Below are 12,130 nucleotides of genomic sequence, written 5' to 3' on the forward strand. Positions count from 1 at the left end.
ATGCTTTTCCCGTTTGCTGTAAGAGACAGGGCTAGAATATGGTTGGACTCTCAACCTAAAGATAACCTGAACTCTTGGGATAAGCTGGTCACGACTTTCTTAGCCAAGTTCTTTCCTCCTCAAAAGCTTAGCAAACTTAGAGTGGATGTTCAAACCTTCAAACAGAAAGAAGGTGAATCCCTCTATGAAGCTTGGGAGAGATACAAGCAACTGACCAAAAAGTGTCCTTCTGAGATGCTTTCAGAATGGACCATCCTTGATATATTCTATGATGGTCTGTCTGAATTGTCAAAGATGTCATTGGACCATTCTGCAGGTAGATCCATTCACCTAAAGAAAACACCTGTAGAAGCTCAGGAACTCATTGACATGGTTGTAAATAACCAGTTCATGTACACTTCTGAAAGGAATCCTGTGAGTAATGGGACGCATCAGAGGAAGGGAGTTCTTGAAATTGATACTCTGAATGCCATATTGGCTCAGAACAAAATATTGACTCAGCAAGTCAATATGATTTCTCAGAGTCTGAATGTATTGCAAGTGATGCCAAGGCATCTTAGGCTAGTTTCACTAGCCTTTTTCTTTTATTTTTAGTTGTTTTATGCATTTTCTTGAGCCTTAAGTAATCATTTGGGCCAAATAGTCATGCTTGTCTTAAATCATTCAAACATGAAGATTTTTATGCAAATTCCATGAGTTTTTAGTTATATTCCTTGAATGCTATGAATGGAAGAATTCTCATGAATTTTAGCAAGACTTTGATGCAACTGTTTGGATGATTTCAGGGAAGAAGAGGCTAGGCAAGGAAGCAACAAAATCAATAAAGGAAGCTTGAATATCACATGTGGAGTTTAAGTTCCAGTTTAAGCCTAAACTGGAGCTTAAACGCCAAAAATCATGAAGGCTAAGAAATGCTGGAATTGAAGTTTAACCTCCAGTTTGACCTCAAACTGGAGGTTAAACGCCATAATGAAAAGTCTCACCAAAGAAGCATTCCACGTTTAACCTCCAGTTTGACCTCAAACTGGAGGTTAAACGCCAGAATGACAATGCCACTCAGGAAGGAGTTCCACGTTTAACCTCCAGTTTGACCTCAAACTGGAGGTTAAACGTGTTCGACACCTCCAGGGCTACCATTCTAAGCTTCCACATTTAACCTCCAGTTTGACCTCAAACTGGAGGTTAAACGTGTTCGACCTCCAGGGCTGCCCTTCCTTTATCCACGTTTAAGCTTCAGTTTAACCTTAAACTGAAGCTTAAACGTGTTATATGGAACAGCTTGACCATGCCTTCTTCAAACATAAATAACTTGAGCTACAAAACTCCAAATGAGGTGATTCAAAATGCATTGGAAAGAAGACATCTAGAGCTTTCCAAGCATATATGGCATGCATGGTGGATACTAAAAATTGAGGGAGAAAACAGCCCCGTAATGTGCATAGAAGAGCATAGTACCAACATGCAATCAGGCCAGCTGACCTCTTCACCTTCCATGGAGTATAACTCGAGTTGTAGAGATCCAATTGAGGTGCTTCCAGTTGCGTTAGAAAGCTGACATCCATAGCTTTCCAACGAGGTATAATAGTCTATATTTGGCATCAAATTGGCAAGGTTGACAAGAGAACAAAGTGACGACTCAAGAAAGGGGGTGCAACATTTGAGTGTAGTTTAATGGATCATTATCCTTTTTGGATCAATTATGTCACTCAGCCCTTCAAGCAAGCAAGGCCCATCAACAACACCAAATCAAGGCCACAAGAATCATCTAGAATAGTTTATTTTCATTTGATTGTAATTTGCTTTGAATTTCATTTTCATTTTGTAATTCAGGGAGCCTATTTAAAGGCCTTAGTTCTGCATTTGAAAGGGGGGTATTGAAGGGGAATCCAGCCCCTGATGGGGACCTTAGACTTTTACTTTCACTTTTAGCTAGTTTTCCTTTTCTTTGTAATTGAATTCAGAGCTATGATTCACTAAACCCCCTTTCATTGGGTTAGGGAGCTCTATTGTAATTCAATGAATCAATAATAGTTTATCTTCTTCTTCAATCTTTTCTCTTGAATTTTGTTAGAAAGCTTCTCGATCTAATTCCATTGAGTAGTTGTCTTGGGAAAGAAACTACTCATACTTGGAATCCTTCGGAGCCTTGGGAAAGGAATGGAGGATTCATGCTAGAGAAGCTTTCTCACAGTGGATTGGATTGGGGTTTGGATGGATATTGTGACATGTAATCCTACCAAATTGTGGTTCATGAAATTGTGTGGTATAATCAGTGATCAAGCATCATCTCTTCTTATGAACATTTAAACCAAGGGATTGGGAATTTGTTTGTTTTTAGAGAGCATTGGTGAGCCAAGGAATTGGGATCCAATCATATAAGATTGCCAAGCAAAATTCAATGAATGCATTGGTTGAGGAAGAGATATACATGTTTTGATTCGGAGATTTCAATATCTCCTAAACCCAATGAATTCCCCATTTCTGATTTCCACTTTCTCTTTACATTCTGCAATTCAATTCTTGCAATCATCCCCATTCCCTTTTAATTTCAGCAATTTACATTCTGCTCTTTAATTCATGCAATTTAAGATTCAGCCATTTAATTTTCTTGTCATTTACTTTTCCCGCCAATTTTACATTCCGCAATTCTCATCTCAAATCTTGATTCCGCTCAACTAGAACACACTTCTAATCCGAATTGCTCACTCAACCAATCCTTGTGGGATTCGACCTCACTCTATTGTGAGTTTTTACTTGACGACGATAACCGGTGCACTTGCCGGAAGGAATTTTGCCGATCGTGCAATTTCCTAAATCGTAGCATAACACGTTTATGCGCATCAAGTTTATGGCGCCGTTGCCGGGGATTGGTTTTCGATTGACAATTCTCCAATTGGAAGTTAACTAGATTGAGCAATTTTTCTTTTCTTTTGTTAATAGTTTTTGTTTCAGTTTATTACTGCTAATTTCTGCAAATTTTAATTTGTTTTCTTTGCTTATTCACTTGTTAGCATACTAACCACTAGCTGTTTGTGATATTGCCTCACTATGGGATTTCCACTATCTTTGGATGAGTATTGTTTGAGACTGAGCACATTGCAAAAAAGAAAGGAGTATCCATTATCTTTTGGTCAATCAAAATTCATGAGAAACTCTCCACCACGACAGAATGATTCATGTCATTATGCTCATGGTGGGTGGGAGTATCAGGAACAGGAAACGGGGTACTTCCCAGAGCCACAAAATGGTCCATGTTTTGGTGAATTTGATCACTACTCAAGTTGTGGCTGGGAAGATCAAAACCAAAGAGATTTCACTTATTCACACCCCATTCATCAAGAGCCATCACCTCTGAATATTCCAACCTCACCTCCTAGTTTTACATATCCAAATTCTTCATCACTTGAGCATTTCTCAGCACAAAATTCCTTCTCAAATTCATACAATTCATTTCATTATCCACAAGACTCATTCCACTACACACAAGAGTCATACCACTACCAACACTCCAACCAAAGACTCTATCATACCACACAAAACACATACTCCCAACCACCATATCACAGCCAAGATAATCAACCTCATCAACCCAATCCGAACCAACAATTTCAAGATCAATTAAACAGGATAGAAGGAATGCTTGCAACTATGGGCAGAGATGTGGCAGATTTGAAAGGCTTTAAGGAAGAATTGATATCCAACTTACAAAATCATGGTGCTGCCATTCAAAAGCTAGAAGCACAAATTGGATATCTATCAAAGCAAATCCCTACCCACAATTCTTCTAGTGATACCATGGCAAACCCAAGGGAGGAATCAGAAGAACAAGAAAGGGAGAAAGTCAATCAAGGGAGATCACACTCCAATGACACAGAAAGTTGCAAAGAGGAAGGGTTCATTGAACCACAAATTCAGGAAGCTTTTGATGAACAGGATACTCCAACTGTCCAACAACAACCAAGTTCTGAGATCAAGGATGTGAAGGCAGTAGAAACAAGCACCAAAATGAGGATTGTGACCGAGAAACAAAGGATCATATCCATGAAGAAGAGAAGGTCGAAGAACAATCCAACTCCTGAGCCAACAAGCAAGTTCACTCAAGCCAATCACAAGGGAAAGCTTGCTGGAAAGAAGCATTCACAACAAGGGGCACTAACTAGCTCCTTTATCCACTTGAAGTCATTCCTCTTAACAAACTGGAAGAAGAGGAAGAAAGTCAGGAACAACATGTCAAGCTAATGACGTTAAAAAAGCGCTTGTTGGGAGGCAACCCAACCAAAGGTAGTTTTTCTTTTCTAGTTATTTCAATAAAAGAGTTAAGTAGATTTATCTGTATTGCAAGGAGCTAAGTTTGGTGTTGCACACCAAAACAATTCAAGGGTGAATGTGAGATTCTAAGTTTGGTGTTCCACCAAAAACTTCATTAAAAGCACATTTCTACCTCAGCATGACTAGTCACTAGCTCCAACCAATCAGGGAAACTACTTAAACAATAGTTTAATTTCTAGTTCATAGTTTCTTTTTCTAGTTCATAGTTATTTTCTTAATAAAAGCACATGAGGTTTTCTGCATATGATCCAAATTGCTGCATATGGCAAGGAACTAAGTTTGGTGTTCACACACCAATCTAAGTTCAGAGGCCTACAAACATCCATGCATACTAACCAATTCTCAAAGTGCTTGGGGAACAAGCAACTTCTAATAGCTTTGCAGGAAGACAATCAATCTCATGGAAGGAATATACATCATCATCAAAGAGAACACCAAGGCTAGGAAGGATGATGAACAACAAAGAAGATGATAAAAGGTTGTATTGTCACTTAATTGCTTGTACTTTGAATTGCTGACATTGGAAGTTTGCATGCACCCCTGCTTTAAGTTTGAGTCATTGCAGTTTTTGTTTGTCTGTTTGTTTAATTTCCAAATAAGTGATAGTCTAAGTGTTTGGATAAACTTCACTTGCTTAAATGTATGCTTGCCATGCTTGTTCTGTTTCCAAAAAAATAAAAGAAAAGTTTGAACAAAAGTAACTCAATTCCATTTAGTAAGAAATCAAATAAGATTAAGTGGTGGTATGCATGTTTGATTGAATAGTCAGCTCACTAAGAAATAAAGTTAGAATTGTCACTTTTAGTGGAAATTAGGATGCTGTCTATGGATCTTGATGAATAAATGTCTTTGGCCATGAAAAAGAAAGAAGAAGAAGAAGAAAAAGCCACTGAAAAAGGGCAACCAAAAAGCAAAAAAATTGAGAAAATAAGCTAGGCACCAATGGTTTGAACTTCTGAGACAAATGCCTGTGGTGTTTATGTATTAAGGATATGCTTGGATGAATAGGTTCTGAGGAGTGTTTCAACACTTGGTAACTTGGGTTAACTAACCCGGGATTATCAACCAAAAGTCCATTATCAAGAGCAACCTAAATACAAAACATTTAGTCACACAAAGAGGTGCTGGGCACCAATGTCTCAAGAAGAAATGTGAACTAAAATGCCTAAAGTGGATATGTGTAGTGCACTGATAAGAAAAAGAAAATGCCAAAGGCTTGTGCAACACATGACACTGAGCAACAAGGAGCAAATAAGCTCAAAGAAAAAGAAAAAACAAAGAAAAGAAACTTGCCAAGGATATGTGAATAACAAGAGGCCATAGCAGTGTTTTAGTGGAAACATAAAAAGTGACATTCTTACCTAAGAAACAATAAAGTGATGCTGCAACAACTTTCTGCATGAACACCCCATTAATCAATGTCAATTACTTACTGATATGGCTAATGAATTTACTTTCTGTTTCATTCTTTCTTCTCAATAATTCAGAACTTGCTTGGGGACAAGCAAGGATTAAGTTTGGTGTTGTGATGCCAAGGCATCTTAGGCTAGTTTCACTAGCCTTTTTCTTTTATTTTTAGTTGTTTTATGCATTTTCTTGAGCCTTAAGTAATCATTTGGGCCAAATAGTCATGCTTGTCTTAAATCATTCAAACATGAAGATTTTTATGCAAATTCCATGAGTTTTTAGTTATATTCCTTGAATGCTATGAATGGAAGAATTCTCATGAATTTTAGCAAGACTTTGATGCAACTGTTTGGATGATTTCAGGGAAGAAGAGGCTAGGCAAGGAAGCAACAAAATCAATAAAGGAAGCTTGAATATCACATGTGGAGTTTAAGTTCCAGTTTAAGCCTAAACTGGAGCTTAAACGCCAAAAATCATGAAGGCTAAGAAATGCTGGAATTGAAGTTTAACCTCCAGTTTGACCTCAAACTGGAGGTTAAACGCCAGAATGAAAAGTCTCACCAAAGAAGCATTCCACGTTTAACCTCCAGTTTGACCTCAAACTGGAGGTTAAACGCCAGAATGACAATGCCACTCAGGAAGGAGTTCCACGTTTAACCTCCAGTTTGACCTCAAACTGGAGGTTAAACGTGTTCGACACCTCCAGGGCTACCATTCTAAGCTTCCACGTTTAACCTCCAGTTTGACCTCAAACTGGAGGTTAAACGTGTTCGACCTCCAGGGCTGCCCTTCCTTTATCCACGTTTAAGCTTCAGTTTAACCTTAAACTGAAGCTTAAACGTGTTATATGGAACAGCTTGACCATGCCTTCTTCAAACATAAATAACTTGAGCTACAAAACTCCAAATGAGGTGATTCAAAATGCATTGGAAAGAAGACATCTAGAGCTTTCCAAGCATATATGGCATGCATGGTGGATACTAAAAATTGAGGGAGAAAACAGCCCCGTAATGTGCATAGAAGAGCATAGTACCAACATGCAATCAGGCCAGCTGACCTCTTCACCTTCCATGGAGTATAACTCGAGTTGTAGAGATCCAATTGAGGTGCTTCCAGTTGCGTTAGAAAGCTGACATCCATAGCTTTCCAACGAGGTATAATAGTCTATATTTGGCATCAAATTGGCAAGGTTGACAAGAGAACAAAGTGACGACTCAAGAAAGGGGGTGCAACATTTGAGTGTAGTTTAATGGATCATTATCCTTTTTGGATCAATTATGTCACTCAGCCCTTCAAGCAAGCAAGGCCCATCAACAACACCAAATCAAGGCCACAAGAATCATCTAGAATAGTTTATTTTCATTTGATTGTAATTTGCTTTGAATTTCATTTTCATTTTGTAATTCAGGGAGCCTATTTAAAGGCCTTAGTTCTGCATTTGAAAGGGGGGTATTGAAGGGGAATCCAGCCCCTGATGGGGACCTTAGACTTTTACTTTCACTTTTAGCTAGTTTTCCTTTTCTTTGTAATTGAATTCAGAGCTATGATTCACTAAACCCCCTTTCATTGGGTTAGGGAGCTCTATTGTAATTCAATGAATCAATAATAGTTTATCTTCTTCTTCAATCTTTTCTCTTGAATTTTGTTAGAAAGCTTCTCGATCTAATTCCATTGAGTAGTTGTCTTGGGAAAGAAACTACTCATACTTGGAATCCTTCGGAGCCTTGGGAAAGGAATGGAGGATTCATGCTAGAGAAGCTTTCTCACAGTGGATTGGATTGGGGTTTGGATGGATATTGTGACATGTAATCCTACCAAATTGTGGTTCATGAAATTGTGTGGTATAATCAGTGATCAAGCATCATCTCTTCTTATGAACATTTAAACCAAGGGATTGGGAATTTGTTTGTTTTTAGAGAGCATTGGTGAGCCAAGGAATTGGGATCCAATCATATAAGATTGCCAAGCAAAATTCAATGAATGCATTGGTTGAGGAAGAGATATACATGTTTTGATTCGGAGATTTCAATATCTCCTAAACCCAATGAATTCCCCATTTCTGATTTCCACTTTCTCTTTACATTCTGCAATTCAATTCTTGCAATCATCCCCATTCCCTTTTAATTTCAGCAATTTACATTCTGCTCTTTAATTCATGCAATTTAAGATTCAGCCATTTAATTTTCTTGTCATTTACTTTTCCCGCCAATTTTACATTCCGCAATTCTCATCTCAAATCTTGATTCCGCTCAACTAGAACACACTTCTAATCCGAATTGCTCACTCAACCAATCCTTGTGGGATTCGACCTCACTCTATTGTGAGTTTTTACTTGACGACGATAACCGGTGCACTTGCCGGAAGGAATTTTGCCGATCGTGCAATTTCCTAAATCGTAGCATAACACGTTTATGCGCATCAAGTTTATGGCGCCGTTGCCGGGGATTGGTTTTCGATTGACAATTCTCCAATTGGAAGTTAACTAGATTGAGCAATTTTTCTTTTCTTTTGTTAATAGTTTTTGTTTCAGTTTATTACTGCTAATTTCTGCAAATTTTAATTTGTTTTCTTTGCTTATTCACTTGTTAGCATACTAACCACTAGCTGTTTGTGATATTGCCTCACTATGGGATTTCCACTATCTTTGGATGAGTATTGTTTGAGACTGAGCACATTGCAAAAAAGAAAGGAGTATCCATTATCTTTTGGTCAATCAAAATTCATGAGAAACTCTCCACCACGACAGAATGATTCATGTCATTATGCTCATGGTGGGTGGGAGTATCAGGAACAGGAAACGGGGTACTTCCCAGAGCCACAAAATGGTCCATGTTTTGGTGAATTTGATCACTACTCAAGTTGTGGCTGGGAAGATCAAAACCAAAGAGATTTCACTTATTCACACCCCATTCATCAAGAGCCATCACCTCTGAATATTCCAACCTCACCTCCTAGTTTTACATATCCAAATTCTTCATCACTTGAGCATTTCTTAGCACAAAATTCCTTCTCAAATTCATACAATTCATTTCATTATCCACAAGACTCATTCCACTACACACAAGAGTCATACCACTACCAACACTCCAACCAAAGACTCTATCATACCACACAAAACACATACTCCCAACCACCATATCACAGCCAAGATAATCAACCTCATCAACCCAATCCGAACCAACAATTTCAAGATCAATTAAACAGGATAGAAGGAATGCTTGCAACTATGGGCAGAGATGTGGCAGATTTGAAAGGCTTTAAGGAAGAATTGATATCCAACTTACAAAATCATGGTGCTGCCATTCAAAAGCTAGAAGCACAAATTGGATATCTATCAAAGCAAATCCCTACCCACAATTCTTCTAGTGATACCATGGCAAACCCAAGGGAGGAATCAGAAGAACAAGAAAGGGAGAAAGTCAATCAAGGGAGATCACACTCCAATGACACAGAAAGTTGCAAAGAGGAAGGGTTCATTGAACCACAAATTCAGGAAGCTTTTGATGAACAGGATACTCCAACTGTCCAACAACAACCAAGTTCTGAGATCAAGGATGTGAAGGCAGTAGAAACAAGCACCAAAATGAGGATTGTGACCGAGAAACAAAGGATCATATCCATGAAGAAGAGAAGGTCGAAGAACAATCCAACTCCTGAGCCAACAAGCAAGTTCACTCAAGCCAATCACAAGGGAAAGCTTGCTGGAAAGAAGCATTCACAACAAGGGGCACTAACTAGCTCCTTTATCCACTTGAAGTCATTCCTCTTAACAAACTGGAAGAAGAGGAAGAAAGTCAGGAACAACATGTCAAGCTAATGACGTTAAAAAAGCGCTTGTTGGGAGGCAACCCAACCAAAGGTAGTTTTTCTTTTCTAGTTATTTCAATAAAAGAGTTAAGTAGATTTATCTGTATTGCAAGGAGCTAAGTTTGGTGTTGCACACCAAAACAATTCAAGGGTGAATGTGAGATTCTAAGTTTGGTGTTCCACCAAAAACTTCATTAAAAGCACATTTCTACCTCAGCATGACTAGTCACTAGCTCCAACCAATCAGGGAAACTACTTAAACAATAGTTTAATTTCTAGTTCATAGTTTCTTTTTCTAGTTCATAGTTATTTTCTTAATAAAAGCACATGAGGTTTTCTGCATATGATCCAAATTGCTGCATATGGCAAGGAACTAAGTTTGGTGTTCACACACCAATCTAAGTTCAGAGGCCTACAAACATCCATGCATACTAACCAATTCTCAAAGTGCTTGGGGAACAAGCAACTTCTAATAGCTTTGCAGGAAGACAATCAATCTCATGGAAGGAATATACATCATCATCAAAGAGAACACCAAGGCTAGGAAGGATGATGAACAACAAAGAAAATGATAAAAGGTTGTATTGTCACTTAATTGCTTGTACTTTGAATTGCTGACATTGGAAGTTTGCATGCACCCCTGCTTTAAGTTTGAGTCATTGCAGTTTTTGTTTGTCTGTTTGTTTAATTTCCAAATAAGTGATAGTCTAAGTGTTTGGATAAACTTCACTTGCTTAAATGTATGCTTGCCATGCTTGTTCTGTTTCCAAAAAAATAAAAGAAAAGTTTGAACAAAAGTAACTCAATTCCATTTAGTAAGAAATCAAATAAGATTAAGTGGTGGTATGCATGTTTGATTGAATAGTCAGCTCACTAAGAAATAAAGTTAGAATTGTCACTTTTAGTGGAAATTAGGATGCTGTCTATGGATCTTGATGAATAAATGTCTTTGGCCATGAAAAAGAAAGAAGAAGAAGAAGAAAAAGCCACTGAAAAAGGGCAACCAAAAAGCAAAAAAATTGAGAAAATAAGCTAGGCACCAATGGTTTGAACTTCTGAGACAAATGCCTGTGGTGTTTATGTATTAAGGATATGCTTGGATGAATAGGTTCTGAGGAGTGTTTCAACACTTGGTAACTTGGGTTAACTAACCCGGGATTATCAACCAAAAGTCCATTATCAAGAGCAACCTAAATACAAAACATTTAGTCACACAAAGAGGTGCTGGGCACCAATGTCTCAAGAAGAAATGTGAACTAAAATGCCTAAAGTGGATATGTGTAGTGCACTGATAAGAAAAAGAAAATGCCAAAGGCTTGTGCAACACATGACACTGAGCAACAAGGAGCAAATAAGCTCAAAGAAAAAGAAAAAACAAAGAAAAGAAACTTGCCAAGGATATGTGAATAACAAGAGGCCATAGCAGTGTTTTAGTGGAAACATAAAAAGTGACATTCTTACCTAAGAAACAATAAAGTGATGCTGCAACAACTTTCTGCATGAACACCCCATTAATCAATGTCAATTACTTACTGATATGGCTAATGAATTTACTTTCTGTTTCATTCTTTCTTCTCAATAATTCAGAACTTGCTTGGGGACAAGCAAGGATTAAGTTTGGTGTTGTGATGCCAAGGCATCTTAGGCTAGTTTCACTAGCCTTTTTCTTTTATTTTTAGTTGTTTTATGCATTTTCTTGAGCCTTAAGTAATCATTTGGGCCAAATAGTCATGCTTGTCTTAAATCATTCAAACATGAAGATTTTTATGCAAATTCCATGAGTTTTTAGTTATATTCCTTGAATGCTATGAATGGAAGAATTCTCATGAATTTTAGCAAGACTTTGATGCAACTGTTTGGATGATTTCAGGGAAGAAGAGGCTAGGCAAGGAAGCAACAAAATCAATAAAGGAAGCTTGAATATCACATGTGGAGTTTAAGTTCCAGTTTAAGCCTAAACTGGAGCTTAAACGCCAAAAATCATGAAGGCTAAGAAATGCTGGAATTGAAGTTTAACCTCCAGTTTGACCTCAAACTGGAGGTTAAACGCCAGAATGAAAAGTCTCACCAAAGAAGCATTCCACGTTTAACCTCCAGTTTGACCTCAAACTGGAGGTTAAACGCCAGAATGACAATGCCACTCAGGAAGGAGTTCCACGTTTAACCTCCAGTTTGACCTCAAACTGGAGGTTAAACGTGTTCGACACCTCCAGGGCTACCATTCTAAGCTTCCACGTTTAACCTCCAGTTTGACCTCAAACTGGAGGTTAAACGTGTTCGACCTCCAGGGCTGCCCTTCCTTTATCCACGTTTAAGCTTCAGTTTAACCTTAAACTGAAGCTTAAACGTGTTATATGGAACAGCTTGACCATGCCTTCTTCAAACATAAATAACTTGAGCTACAAAACTCCAAATGAGGTGATTCAAAATGCATTGGAAAGAAGACATCTAGAGCTTTCCAAGCATATATGGCATGCATGGTGGATACTAAAAATTGAGGGAGAAAACAGCCCCGTAATGTGCATAGAAGAGCATAGTACCAACATGCAATCAGGCCAGCTGACCTCTTCACCTTCCATGGAGTATA

General features: G+C 38.1%; 1 non-coding gene across 1 annotated transcript; it reads right to left on the reverse strand.

Annotated features, from left to right (window-relative positions):
• Positions 1 to 132: 132 nt before the first annotated feature.
• Positions 133 to 240, reverse strand: LOC148572066 (small nucleolar RNA R71). The gene has a single exon (XR_015908720.1). It is a non-coding gene; the product is annotated as a small nucleolar RNA R71 (small nucleolar RNA).
• Between the last annotated feature and the right edge of the window lie 11,890 nt (positions 241 to 12,130).

Source organism: Arachis ipaensis, chromosome B3, assembly GCF_059453495.1.
Source record: "Arachis ipaensis isolate K30076 ecotype BB chromosome B3, ASM5945349v1, whole genome shotgun sequence".
In the NCBI taxonomy this organism is placed as follows: domain Eukaryota; kingdom Viridiplantae; phylum Streptophyta; class Magnoliopsida; order Fabales; family Fabaceae; genus Arachis; species Arachis ipaensis.